The following is a 10885-nucleotide window of genomic DNA, read 5'->3' as shown; positions in this document are numbered from 1 at the left end:
TTTTTTGAGACAGAGTCTTGCTCTGTCACCACCCAGGCTGGAGTGCAATGGCACGATCTTGGTCACTGCAACCTCTGCCTCCCAGGTTCAAGAGATTCTCCTTCCTCAGCCTCCTGAGTAGCTGGGATTACAGGCACCCACAACCACGCCCGGCCAATTTTTATATTTTTAGTAGAGACGGGATTTCACCATGTTAGTCTTGCTGGGGTTGAACTCCTGACCTCAGGTGATCCACCCGCCTCAGCCCCCAAAGTGCCGGGATTACAGACATGAGCCACTACGCCCCAGTCCACATTGTATTTCTTGAAGGATATCCTCATCTTCCAGTTATTTCTCAATCCTTTTCAGTCTGGCTTCCTTGCATTAATTCATGAAAACAGCTCTTATGAGGGTGACCCATGACCTTCCTGTCACTAAATCCATGGGCATGAAACTTTCTTACTGGTGGTTGACTTCTTCTCAATACCACACCACCATCCCTCTGCTTTTCCTTCAACCTTTCTGGCCTTGTCTTAGTTTCCTTTGAAGAGTTATCCTCCTTTACCTTGTCTTTAAGTGACAGAATTCCTCAAGACTCCGTGCTTTGTCTTTTCTCACTCTACTCTTGCCCTAGGTTGGCCTCATCATTGACCATGTCTTCAACACCATCTATATCCTGTTGAGTCCCAAACTTGTTTCTCTACCTTGGGCCTCTCCGTTAAGCCCCAGCCCTGTGTATCTCCAGCTGTTTATCTCACGGGCACCTCAAACTCAATTTATGTCCACACCGACCCTGTGCTTCCTCCTCACTCAACCTTCCCTCCAAACAAAATCCAGTTCTTTTCTAGTAGTTTCATAGTCCAAAAGCCTGTGAATCATCCTTGACTCCCTGTACCATCTCTGCCCCCTGTGCCATCCTTCGCCCATTCCCGTTGTGCCCCTTTCTTTTCTGGGAAAATCTCCCACCGTGAGTCGTCTGGGTGGTTGACAGTGCCCCAGCTCCCACTGTGAAAGACAAAGGGGCTAACATCCTCCCTCTCGCTGTCTCCTAGCAGCTGAAGCATTGCCTGTGACCTGACCTTGGTTGATTGGCTGTGTCTGCCAAGAACTTTGCATAGTGAGAGTAAAACCAAGAAGGTACCATTAGAAGTCATTCATGAATGTATCAGTGGAGTTCTGGCTGTGTTGATCCTGCTTCATGTATTTCTTATTCTATCTTGGTTCCTGCCCCACCACATTTTCCATGCTGGTGTGCTAGCCCCCAGTAGATTTATCCTACAAATACCCCCATTTGTTTAAGATACCCAGAGAAGGGTTTTGTTATTTGCCACCAGAAAAGCTGTGACCAATACAAGCACTGATGTTCCGGGTGGATTCAGATGCCATCACAAAATTTTCTCCACTAATCGAAGACCCAGCCACAGAATGCACAAAACAGCTCTTAAGATCTCCGCATGCAATATCAGTGCCCATGGGTCCCTGTGGCCGTTTCTCAGTCCTGCCCATAAGCCAACATCATCTCTGCCTCAACTTCTGCGAGAGCCTTCCACCTGGTTGTCTCATGAGGTCCTCAATGCATTCTTCATACTGCAGCCAAAGCCATCTTTTCAGAATGTAAACCTGATGGTGCCACTCCTGTCTGATGAAATCGTTCAGGGGCTTCGCATTTCTGTGAAAGACCAAAATCCTTAAACTTTTCTGACCTTTACTCACAATAAGAAATACAGTTTATATTGAAACTCAGTACACTTGATGTATATTTTATAAAAGTGTCACAAGACAATGCTTACCCTTTATTTGATTAACAAATACTTGCATGGCAGTTACTGATTGCCAGACACTGTTCTTGGTGTGCTGCGAGTAGTAACTCGTCTCTAGTCCCCGTAAGAACCCATGCGATGCACATGTTCTTGTGACCACTTTAAAGCTAAGACCACTCGGGCACAGAGAAGTTCAGTTGCTTGTCTGAGGTTGTACAGTTAATGAGTGGCAGTCTGGGTCCAGACCCGGGCTTGTCACTGCTTCTTGGTGCTACTCTGTGGTGGACTCTGATGTTCTATTCTGTTTCATTTTTTAAAAACAGAGATTGGGCGTATACCACATTGCTTTCACAACCTCCTAGCAGGTCACAGTATACAGTTTAAAAAACACTGGCGTCTCTTGGGGTGGGCCCCTACCTTGTATTTCCCAGCTCTACCTATGCCATGCTCCTCCTTGAGTTCTGTGCTCCAGTTTTCATGGCCAGGCTCCTCAGAGCCATGGGGCCTTGGCCCATGCTGTTCATTTACTGAACCTCACTGTCCTCCCTGCAGATCGTGTCCTTGATTCCAAGGGAGATCAGTACACCTATGATAGGCCCTGAAAGCCCTCGCACCTCTCCTCGGGCACTCATCACGGTTGCAGTTTGGCAGTTATCCGCTTGGTGGTTTGAATAAATATATCCATCTTCCCCGCTAGACTGTACATGCTGCGAGAGGGTAGGGTCTCTGCGTGTTTTTAGTTCACTGTTGAGAGAGGTGATCTGCCCTGAGTCCTGAGCATCCAGCACATTCTTGATGGGTATGCACACAAGGCGAGGTCCTGACCACTCTACTCAGGCTGCTTCTCAGCAGACATTATGTTTGCAGCAGACAACCTTGAGGATAAAGTAGTAGCTCCCTCCAGTTCAGAGAGCAGACTTGCTGCTGCTTGCTATAAAATGGCAGGTTCCTCAAGCTCAGTGTTTTTCAGCTGCCATGCAAAGCCACTGTATGCGTAGCATCCACCTGTGCCCCAGCACACGGTGTTCGTGGGCTACGGGGCACAGCGGCTGATGCAGACATGCTCGTGCTCATGTTGTCTACCGCTCTGTGGATCATAAAGTCTTGCGCTTCTGACCCAGGAGGCTCGCGCCCTGTGCCAGCATCCACAAAACAGTAACAGTCTAACTTGCTAACCTGCAAGTAGGGTGAAAAGTTCAGACATGACACTAACGATTTCCTATCAGCCAGCACAGTACCTGGCCTAAAGCAGATGTTCAGTATTTATTTGTGAAACAAATGGATGGTTGGATAGATAGAAAGTGGATGGACTTTGAGCTCTGCTTAAGGTGTTGCAGGGATCAAACCCTTTCAGAAATGCCAACCATACTCTGGAATGATTCTGGAACTCTGGGGAAGACAATTGAGGAGAACTGAAGATTATCTTGACCTGAAATTCCTCATCCTTTGTGTTTCTAAGTAAAGTTTTTGGATCAGCCAGCTCCTTTTCTGCTATTAAGCTATCTGACATGGATAGTCCTGAGAAACAGTTGCATTTTATTCTGAATTACCTGAATGAGTCTGATGTCCCCAACACCTAGCGAAGCTCAGCAATGAGGCATGGGGTGGGCTGATGAGGGAAGTAGGCAGCCGGAGTGGCAGAGGCCTGGGTGCTATTTTAAAAGGGAATTCTGGGTATCCCTGGGTCTCTTAGAGGGGGAGTTCAGGAGGGGGAACTGGAAAGTGAGAAAGGGAAGTTGGCACAGCAGCAATGCCAAAGTTAGCCTCAAGTTCTCCCCAAAGGCCAGGTGGCAGTAATTCAGGACATGTTGCAGAAATGATCCCTGAAGCAGCTGGGACCAGAAAACTTCAGACAACAACTGTCCCCGCTAGGAGGGCCTGTTCCCCTTTCACAAACAGCACCGCTTCTCCTAACATAAGCACTGTTCTTGCACACAGATAAAACTGTCTTTAGGATAGAGTGAAAAGAGAATAAGAATGTTAAATTTGTAACTATTAAGATGTACTTAAAGTTGAATAATGTGCAGAAAGCAAATCTCTGTTCACAGAAAGAGAGGGTGATAGAAAGGTTCTTGAAGACAGCAAGTGTGAGAAGACTTATCTAGGGTTTGATGAGATTTTCAGCAAGAGCTTTATCATCCCCACAGGGGCAAAATTGATTCTTGGGAGACAAAAAGGAACTTAGATATTCGATGGTTTGTGGCCCTCAGAGGGCTGCAATTGTACATAATCAGAAACACAGTGTATCAGTGGTATTAAAATTTCAGGATGGGAGAGAGATTGGGGAAAATATCTAAAATATCTCCTTACAGGGGTGATAATGAGAAGCAATGGACTAGAGGATTCAAGTGAAAGAGTTTTGACCACCAGTGAGTCCTCCTGGGAAAGTGAATTGGAAACAAGCTAAGTGCATTTTCTCAGCAGAAGGAAGAAGATCTTACACGTCACCTAATGAATATCCAGTTGGGAATCTGAAGGCAGCAGTGGGCAGCTGAGCTGTCCCCACAGCTGTTCGGCAGGCGATGAGCTTACTGGCTCCAGGAAATGTCAGTGTGCTCAGGATGCAGCTGATGGCCTCAGGCACCAGGCCAGTCCCCGGACACACCAGTAGGATGGTGGCAATAGAGGGTGGAAGCTAAGATTCCAGGAATTAGCCCACCCACTTCCTTCCTCCCTTTCTGTTCTGTTCTCATCTCCCTCCTTCCTAGTCTTCTCTCCAGCTCGCTCATTCATTTTTACTACAGGCAGGGGAATCGGGAGCAATGTTCATCAGTGAATGAAAAGAGTGCTGGACAGAGAACCACATTCGGACATCAAAGAAAGAACCTTCAATCATATGATTTTAGTGTGGAAAACCAGATGATACGCTCTAACATCTATGAAATCAAATCAAAATGCAAATCGGTTTATGATTTTCCTAATCTATGTTTCTGGATATGTGTTCACTGGGACACGTGGCTCCTTAACAGAATAAGACTGAAGACAATTTCAAGTATAGACAATAGTTAGTTCCAGTCCCACAGGTATTCAGCCTTGGAAATGGCTTCTGGTCTCTGGGCTTAAAAGACCGGACTTTGCTATCAGTTTGAAAACGGCAGTGTCGTGGAGGGGCTCTTAATGTTAGGAAGGGTGGCCTGGCAGAGTCTCCTGTTTTATCTTGCCCTATCCCTGATGCTCATTAAGGCAGTGCTGGAGGAAAAAGGTCTCATTAGGTAATAGGAGTTGCTACCGGGGACTGTTTAAAGTGCTTTACACCTATTAATTCATTTACTCACAACCAGACAATTCTGCAAGGAGAGCACTGTTTTATAAACTCTTATGGATGGGGAGCTCAGATACAGAAAAGCTAAGTCATTCATCCAAGGTCACACGGCTTCTGGTAGCACCAGGATTTGAACCCAGATCCTCAGTCTCCAGAGAACTTGCCACAATAGTGTTCTTTTAATGTGCCCTCAGCCGACTCTTGCACTTATTGATATCTTTGAACTCATGAATGAAGGGGCTTAAAATTGTTTTTAACACAATGTACTTTAGTTTGAGTCTTATGTAAATAGAACAATGTGCCAGTCACCAGACCCCATGCACAGTTGAATCCTTTGGCCACTTACATAATGGATTAATTACTGGACACATGCTGCCCTCTTGTGATGAAAGTCACTCAATTGCAACCTTCTCTACTTCTCTGGAATGCACCCACTTACTTCCTTTGTTCCAGTCTCATGGTTGGGGGATGGAGGATCTGTAGCCAGTGATGAAGCTGTTGGCTCTGTAGAGCCAAGATGTCACCTGCCATTCTGCAGCGTGCTACCGGCCTGTGACTCCAGCCATGAGACATGACCCCAGAGTCCTGCAACTTTTAGCACCTGGATATAGGAGAAAAGATCAGGCTTCCTGAAGGAACATTCCCCATCTGTGTCCTTGGGGAAAGAGCTCCATCTTGCTTAACTTGCCCTAGCAGACTGGAACCAGTGATAGTGACAGGAGGCAGCCAAATGCCTAGGCAAATGGGGCAGGTCCCAGGTGAAACCTCACCTTAAAGCCAAAAAACGGCCTGAGGGGTGAAAGACTGGATTGCTGGTCCCTGATGAAACCCACAACCCAGAGTGAGAACTTCTGTTCCTGTTTGCCCATCCTTTCCTGATTGATTCTTTTTTTTTTTTTTTTTTTTGAGAAGGAGTCTCACTTTGTCTCCCAGGCTGGAGTGCAGTGGCACGATCTCAGCTCACTGCAAGCTCTGCCTCCCGGGTTCACGCCATTCTCCTGCCTCAGCCTCCCAGTAGCTGGGACTACAGGCGCCCTCCACCACGCCCGGCTAATTTTTTGTGTTAGCCAGGATGGTCTCGATCTCCTGACCTCGTGATCCGCCCGCCTCGGCCTCCCAAAGTGCTGGGATTACAGGCGTGAGCCACCGCGCCCGGCCTCCTGATTGATTCTTTCTGAATAATGCCTTTTAACCAATCGAATGTTGCCTTTTCCAATATTACCTATGACCTGCCCCTTTCCCATTCTGAGTCCATAAAAGCCCCAGACTCAGTCACAGTAGGGGAGCTTTCCCACCTTCAGGTAGGGGGACCACCCCTGTATCCCCTCTCCACTGAAAACTGTTTCATCACTCAAACTCCTCACCTTGCTCACTCTCCGATTGTCAGCATATCCTCATTCTTCTTGGGAATGGGACAAGCACTCGGGAACCAGTGCACAAGCCAGACTTGTCCCAGGCAGGCCAGCTCCTGCAGCAGGTAGCATGACTGAACAAGGCCCAGGTGGGGCATCTCCAGCTAGAGGTCTCCGGCTTGCAAAGTGGCCAAGAAAAAAATCCTGTGTCACTAGGTAATAGATTTGGCAGAAAGGTGGTCAGTTGCAGAGTGAACTGAAGGTCACAAACCCTATCCGAACAGAGGGAAAATAAAACCAGACAGAAGACCTGTGTTCTAGTTCTTGTTCTACCAGTAGTTAAAGTGACCTTGAGTGAGTATCTTTTGCTCTCTGACACCAGTTTCCTCACTGGGAGAATGAGGAGATTGAAAACTTAGATATTGCCAGGCAAAACATTCTGCATTTGCCTAGATCCCTTCCCTGAAGAGTTTTGTGTTGCTTTTTTTATTTTTATACAAATCCTGATTAATAAGATACATATTCATATTATTAGTCCTCAGTTTCTTCATTCAGGAAATAATTCTACTTCACAGGGTCATTGGGAGGAAGAAGTTTTTATTTGGCCTGATGTTCATGGGTTTAGCCAAGCTGGGTTTGTTTAGGCAAAGCAAGGACACATACACATATTTATAAATAAAAAGGTTTTAAATCAAGGAAAACTGATTTTTAAGATTCTGACACTTGCCCACTAGTAAGTGGTTATCTTCAACAGTGCCACTTTAAAACAGATGCTGATATGTTTATTTATTCTTCCCTGCAGTCAGTCATTGGCATAGCACATGTATGTGTGTGGGAAGTGCCTGAACACTGGTCTGGTGTGAGTGTGAGGGTTAGGGCAGGGAGTTTTATTCTATTCAAAGGAGACACTGCTGGCTTCACATTACATTGGTCTCTAATTTTCACTTGCTTCCAAACTTATTACACCCTTGACGTAGGTTAAAAAATAATACTTCATGGCAAGGATCTGGGGTTTTTTGTTTTTGGTTTTGTTTTTATTTTGAGATAGGGTCTCTGTCACCCAGGCTCACTTACAGGCTTGACCTCCTGGGTTCAAGCGGTCCTCCCATCTCAGCCTCTGGAGTAGCTGGGACCACAGTTATACATCACCATACCTGGCTAATTAATAGCAGGAATCTTTGCCTTGATAATCTTATTCCAAAGAAATCACTATAAAGAATGTTTTAATTCCACAGAAATATTGTCTATAGTGACCACCACCACAGTCAGCCTGGAAACTTGAAGGTCTAACCTGAATATCTGGAATATTATTAAGCAAATTCTGAAACTGGTAGAATATATTAATAATTATAAAGACTAACAATGTGGGAAAATGACAAAAATCACTGCTAATGTACTCTGTGATTATAGCTATGTAAAAAGATGTCTCAAAGTAGGCAAAGCGTGGAAGATTACATACAAAAATTAAAATAGCTGTGTTAGTGTTGTGTTATTATAAACATTAAATTTTTCCCTTTATGACATTATTGACAAGGCCAATCCCCCCTAAAATGGAGTATTTTCCTATTTGGTGCCACCAAGCCAATACACAAAATCGAAAGCGTGCATCTAGCAGTGCAGGCTTTATTTGATGCCCATAGAATTGAGATGTGGGAACCTGGCTCACAAATCAACTTCTTAGCCCGTGAGGGATAGGGCATCCCCCTATGACAGCCAAGAAATCACAAATATAGGACATCCCTGATGTGAGCCAGAAAGTCACAGATATGGAGCATCTTTAATGAAGGGGTTGGGGAATTAAAAGCAAGGGGGAAAATATTCATATCTTTTCTAGGAATTAGGTAGATAACTTAGAACCAGAATTTTTGTCTCCCTTTTTTGTCCTTTTATGGTTTCTTCTGGCCATTGTCATGGTGATTGTCTGCTGTCTTGGCACTGGGGGGAGTGTCATTTAGCATGGAAATTAGATTATAATGAAGTTAGAGGTTCTTCAGAGGTCAAGTGAGCTGCCATCTTGGATCCCACCATTCTTAACTGCTTTGATCATGATGGGGAGCTTTTAACTGCAGACATCCTGTTTCGTAACCAGAGTTAAAGTGGGGAAGAAATTTACTTAGGTCACACAGGCATTACACTGGGTAACAACATTACTTTGACAACAAAAATAAATGCACTTTATAACAGAAAAAAGTTCAGGAAAAAATTGAGACACTTTAATATTTGTTATTGGCCTGAAAAAGCACCCGAGTAGTCATGGGAAAAATTAGAAACTTGTTTAACATCTTTGCACTTACTTTATAATATACTAAATATTTTTATTATAGGTCAGAGGGGCCTATAACCTTTTCAGTATTTAATGTCTCTAAGAGTCTTAAGCTGGCCTTGGGTGCAGTTCATTCCATTTTAAGGTAGTGCTGGGATGTCCCTTGGTAACATGAGTCTTACCCTCCTCACAATGCCATTCTACTTTCCTAAAATTCTTCTTCATGGACTTGGGTTAATGGTCATGGCTTTGCCTTTCAGCTCTACAGCAAGGTTTTTTTCTTGTAAGGAAGCAGTTGGTTACTGGAAACAGACCTGTGGTCCACCTGGAAGTGAATCAAAATATGGATGAGCAGAAAGCTCCTTCCCACTTGACAAAAGCTCATGGGCCTGGCTCCATGGGGTGGTGCCAGCTCCTGCTCTGCTCTGTTGTGCAGCGAAGACACAGGTGCCCCCTGTGTTCAGTGAGTTGACACTTAAATGGCAGTATGCTCTTTGGTAATAATAATGAAAACTAACAGTTAACGCTTTTCACTGACAAAGGTAGGATATTGCAGGAAGCTTGATGTTGAATATTTTGGGGTTTTACTTTGAGAACTCCTAGTCCTGTATTTGACCTAGCTGGAAAGTTCCCTGAGCCTACGAGTGAGAAGGGGACAACTTGGGAGTCCCACGGTGAGCAGAAATGAGACCCGCTGGCTTGATAGTAACTGCCAAACGTTGAACAGGACCCTGTGCCAGGCTTTGTGCCAGCTACTTTCCATGACTCATCCAATCCTCTCAACAACCTTTTGAGTCAGGTTCTGTCAGTTTTTTCGAGGAGGAAATCAAGATTCTGGCCGTCTTAGACTGCTCCAAAGCCACACAGCTGGGCACTCCAGAGAGCTAATACCACATGGCCACACAGTGACTCCACATGGCTTTTTAAAGAAGTTCCATATCAGCATGGACCTGACATAACTGCAGGGATGAAATATGGGAGCTGAAGCTTCTTTCCCAAAATCAACCAAGATGTCCTGTAGAAAGAAAGAGTCATAGCCCTCGTTTACAGAATTTTTTTTTCAATTGTCTTTTTCTTGAGTAGGAAGAGTCTCCATGTGTCTGCTCAGAAGCTCAGCTGTTTCTAATAAGAGAACCTTTCCATCGAATTAGGAGCCTGATCTCAGTTTTACAGGAGGAATAGAAAATCTACCACTTGCCGGTTGGACGCAGTTGCTAACGCCTGTAATCCCAGCACTTTGGGAGGCCGAGGCGGGTGGATCACGAGGCCAGGAGATCAAGACCATCCTGGCTAACACGGTGAAACCCTGTCTCTACTAAAAAATACAAAAATTAGCCTGGCGTGGTGGCAGGTGCCTGTAGTCCCAGCTACTTGGAGGCTGAGGCAGGAGAATGGCATGAACCCAGGAGGCAGAGCTTGCAGTGAACCAAGATCACGTCACTGCACTCCAGCCTGGGTGACAGAGCAAGACTCTGTCTCAAAAAAAAAAAAGAAAAAAAATCTACCATTTGCCATCTGGACGATCAAAGTATTTCCAAATAGAATTTAAGTCAATACCACGCAAACTCTAATTCCCTAGAGGCAGCAGTTTTAATTTTGATAGTCTCTAGAAGCAATAACATTTGGTAGTTTCTGAGTAAATTTTAGACTCTCAAGGGTTTAGTTTTAGCAGTTTAATAAAATGTGCATTTCGTCTGCTAAGAAGTGAACTTCGTGGTAAGACTTGGTGAGTCTGAGGTCTGTGGCATTCCACCTTTGACCTTCAGTGGGCCATACTCACTCCCTCGTTCTTTCTGGGCATATTTGCTGCCCAGATTCTGCAGTGAGAAGAGAGTTGCTGCCTTGGGGTGATTATTAGGTGAATATTCAGGTCTGGGGTTGGGAGGGACATGGTAGGAACCACCAAAATTGAGCCTTTAAGGGAACTGCCACCATGTAGTTGCTTAACTGTACAGGATTTCCCCCCGCAACAGTCCCCTTCCTAAGAGGCTGCTCTACAAAGCCAGGCTTGGACTCTAAGAACTCAGAGGTGGACCACTGGAGGCCCTGCACGCCTTCCCCTGTCATGTGCTGCCCCTGGCAGCTCGGTGCTTCTTGCCACAGGTCTACCTGGGTCCTCCACTCAGCAGTGAACAGCCGGGGAAGGTAGTGGACGTCGAACCTGGCCTGCCGGCCCTACCATGGCATGGTGATGAAGGCATGAACTTTGGCTCACTTGGCCTATCCTGGCACCAGCCACCCCCTACTCACAAGTTATTTCCTCTGAGAA

Source organism: Mandrillus leucophaeus, unplaced genomic scaffold (genome assembly GCF_000951045.1).
Source record: "Mandrillus leucophaeus isolate KB7577 unplaced genomic scaffold, Mleu.le_1.0 Scaffold128, whole genome shotgun sequence".
In the NCBI taxonomy this organism is placed as follows: Eukaryota; Metazoa; Chordata; class Mammalia; order Primates; family Cercopithecidae; genus Mandrillus; species Mandrillus leucophaeus.
This window is presented reverse-complemented; position numbering follows the sequence as displayed.